The following is a 4,103-nucleotide window of genomic DNA, read 5'->3' as shown; positions in this document are numbered from 1 at the left end:
AAATATAAACACAGAAAATGCATAAAACAAGAGAGACACCAATATACGTGGTTCACCCAGTTTGGGCTACGTCCACAAAGAAACAGCCAGTCCTTCTTTTTATATTATCCAGCAAACTAAAGAGATACAACCTAAAGCAGATCCATTGTAACACCCTCTTCGCTCTCAATTTCCTCTCTCTTCGTCACTCAGAATACAGATCTACATAGACGTAATACAATTCCCTCATATATATAGTGAGGGGTTGCCTTCTAGGGAAAAAAACCTAATTTAAACATAACTTCTACTGTCAGATCTCCGCCTAATGAACGGCCCAGATTGACTATAAATTACTATACTTTTACAAGGCAATTTTACATCTATTCTTAGCTTCGAGGGTGCCACCCCTGAACCCCCGCCAGGGGACTGCTGGCCCTCGGACCCCCCAGCCTAGGGGGATCGGCCCCCCCGAACCCCCCCAGGGGGGACAAGTCCCCCCCCCCACCACCCCCCCCCCCCCACATGGAGGGGTGTACAATCATCCTGGGGTATACATCCGGCTGAGACATTTGAATACAGAAGTTAATCAGGCTCCACACCCAATAATGTAAAGGAGGTTTCCCCCTGGAATAGGCTGATTTTGAAGTTGTTGATCTACCTTTTCTTCTATTTTGTGAGTTAGTTGCATAACAATTGGTATAAGAGCTTTGGATTCTACAGTTTCATTGATTCAAACAGGTCATCGTGGAATTTTCAATATAACTATTTTTATACGACATTTCAGAAGTTGAAATTAAAAATCATATGAGCTCAAATCTTGATGAACCTAGGGTATGAATTTCAGATCATGTCTCAGTATATTTTTGGTGACATGATCTAAGGAGGTTAAGGTTTTTGTAGGCTTTCGAATTGTATCTCAAACAGGTGACCTGGGGAAAATTGTCATAACTTTCTCTTTGAGCGTTATATTGAAATTTCATAAAATGATACAGAAAGAAAACAGAATGTAGTTTTCGTTGTACTGTTTTCAAGTCTGAAGGTTTAAAACATGACACGTGGCACTTCGTACAAGTTCTCTCTACTGAACCAATCTATATTCAGGTCAGTGTTGGATATTTGAAATAATTGTTTCTTGGAGAATCCAATCTTGATCAGACTTGTGGGGTAGGAATGAGGATTCAGAGGGCTACTACAGGACAAACTTTCAGACCTTGGAGATCTGCAATAGAGAGATACAACAGATTCAATATCAAACTTCTATAAAGATAAAAAAAAGTGTGTATTCTTTTTAAAATTTTACATAAGTTTGGTTTGAAAAATTAGTTTGAAGGAATTCAAAGGACATAGTGAAGCATAATTATCATTAATTAATGCCCCAAAGAAAGAAAATGGAAACACCTAGTAAGAAACCTAAGAGCTCGACCATGACTCATGAAGAAGAGGAAGAAATGAAACATGATATATCAAAGTTACGAGACCAAGTGCAACAAATTTCACTCTCACAAAAAGTAACAAAAGCTAAGATGGATGGTTTAAAGAAAGGTGTGGAATCTAAGATGAATGGCATGGAATATAAGATGGATGGCACGGAAGATAAGATGGATGGTATAGAAACAAAACCTAAAGGCAACATGGAAGATTTGAAGATAGATTTGAAAAAGTTGCTACAAGAAATGCTTACTAATGGCAAAAGGGTAGTAAAGGAAACTCATGATGAGAAAAAAGAAATGTTAATCATGATTTCATAGACTCTAATGTTGGATTGAAGACCAACCATGATCCAAAGATCAATTTGAGGAAGTTTGATGGCAAGGATATCATAACATGGATACTACAAATGGAGCAATATTTCGATCTCCATAATGTGAAAAACACACAAAAGGTACGCATTGTTACTTTATATTTGGAGCCCAATCAGTTTGTATGGTATTGATGACTTTGCTCTCGTAAAAAAATTATCACTTTGGAAATTTTTATGGAAGAAATGATAGCACATTATGAGGATACAAAAAGAAACACTTTTTTTAGCCAATTGATAAATCTCAAACAAAAGGGTTCAATGGTGGGGTACATTGAGGACTTCCAAAACTTGAATATATAAGGGTAAAAGATATTCCAGAGGAGTATAGGATTGATGTGTTCATAGGGACATTAAAGGATAACATCCAACATGAGGTTCTCCTATGGGAACCTGATTCATTGGAGAAGGAATTCAGGTTGGCAAGAAAAATTGAAAGCAAAATTATGGCAACAAGGAAGCTTACCACTCACAACTATAAAGATGGAAGTGTTGTTGCCCCTAGCCTTCCACAACCTAGAAGGTTGACACCACAAAGATTGGAAGAAAAAAGAGAAAAAGGGCTTTGTTATAGTTGTGATAGAAAATACACTAAATGTCATAAGTGTGTTGAGAAGTAATTATTTTACAGATATTTTGAAGAGGAGGAAGAAAAGGAACAAGAAATGTCAAAAGAAGAGGATATACACCAAGAACAAACCCTAGAGAAAGAAGAAATGAATCTGACCATATCTTGTAATGCACTGGCTAGAGTTACCACTCCTCACACTCTTAAGATAGAAGGACATATAAAGAAGAGAAAGGTAATAGTTTTAATTGATTCGGGAAGTACCCATAATTTTATTCATTGTAAGATAGCCAAGGAATTGAATTGCTTCCTATATCCAGCACCAGAGTGTCAAGTGATGGTTGCAAATGGAGTAACCACAAATTTCTCTGGAAAGTGCCATAATATCAAGCTATCCATGGGAGAATATGTATTGAATAGTACAATGCTTTCCATTCCAATGGGTGGTGTTGATGTTGTACTAGGAGTCCAATGGCTATAATCTTTGGGTACGACAGCTTTTAATTTTCAAGAACTTTTCTTGAATTTTTTTTTTTTCGTAAGGAAAGGAAGTTGTATTAATGGGTATTGCAAGGAAAATAGGAAAGATAATCAGTGGCATGACAATGCTTCTAAAGAAAGAACAACGAGTCGTAATTGCACAATTATGTTTGCTAGAGGTCCCCACATCGAAATCCTCTGTTTCTCCAAATCTCCAAAAAGTCTTGTAAAATCATTCCAAGTTATTTGAGACTCCCAAAGGCCTCCCACCTATTTGTGATCATGATCATGCTATTCATTTGATTCTAGGAAGTGTTCCTCCAAACATTAGGCCTTACAGATATCCCTATGCCCAAAAGAGTGAAATTGAACGTATGGTTGCAGGAATGCTAGAGGCTGGTATAATTCAACCTAGTCAAAGTTCTTTCTTTGCTCCAGTAATATTGCTGTACAAGAAGGATGGATCATGACGCATGTGTCCATATTATAGGGAGCTCAACAAGCTCACTATTAAAGATAAATTTCCCATTCCTATCATTGATGAATTATTGGATGAATTGCATGGATCAATTTACTGCACCAAGTTGGATCTTTATTTAGGATATCATCAAATCAGAATGAATATTGAAGACATTCCGAAAAGAAGAATTTAGAACTCATGAGGGTCATTATGAATTTTTGGTCATTCCTTTTGGCCTTATTAATGCACCTTCTACATTTCAAGGTTTGATGAATTCCATTTTCAAACCCTTTCTTAGAAAATTTGTGTTAGTATTTTTTGATGATATACTAATCTACAACAAGTCTTGGAAGCAACATGTTCAACATGTTGACAGGGTGCTCAAACTATTGGAGGAGAAACAATTATATGCAAAAACCTCCAAATGTTTCTTTGGAGTACAAGAGGTGGAATATCTAGGTCATATTGTATCTCATGAAGGTGTTAAGGTAGACGCTAGAAAAATTAAAACCATTAAGGAATGGAAAATCCCCACATCCATAAAGCATCTACAAGGATTTCTTGGGTTGACAGGGTATTATTGCAAGTTTTTTAAGAATTATGGGAGAATAGTAGTACCTCTAACAAAATTATTGAAGAAATATGCATTTTATTAGATTGCAGAAAAAACGAAGGCATTTGAACATATTAAAGAGGCAATGTGCCAAGAACCAGTCTTAGCTATGCTAGACTTCACAAAAACCTTTATTGTGGAATGTGATGCCTCAGGAAATGGAATTGGTGCTATTTTAATGTAAGATGAAAGACCCATTGCTTTA

Source organism: Pinus tabuliformis, chromosome 3_1 (genome assembly GCF_031772625.1).
Source record: "Pinus tabuliformis cultivar Carrire ecotype Pingquan chromosome 3_1, CPIR1, whole genome shotgun sequence".
NCBI classification, from domain to species: Eukaryota; Viridiplantae; Streptophyta; class Pinopsida; order Pinales; family Pinaceae; genus Pinus; species Pinus tabuliformis.
The sequence above is the reverse complement of the archived record's forward strand: the minus strand, read 5'-3'. Positions refer to the sequence as shown.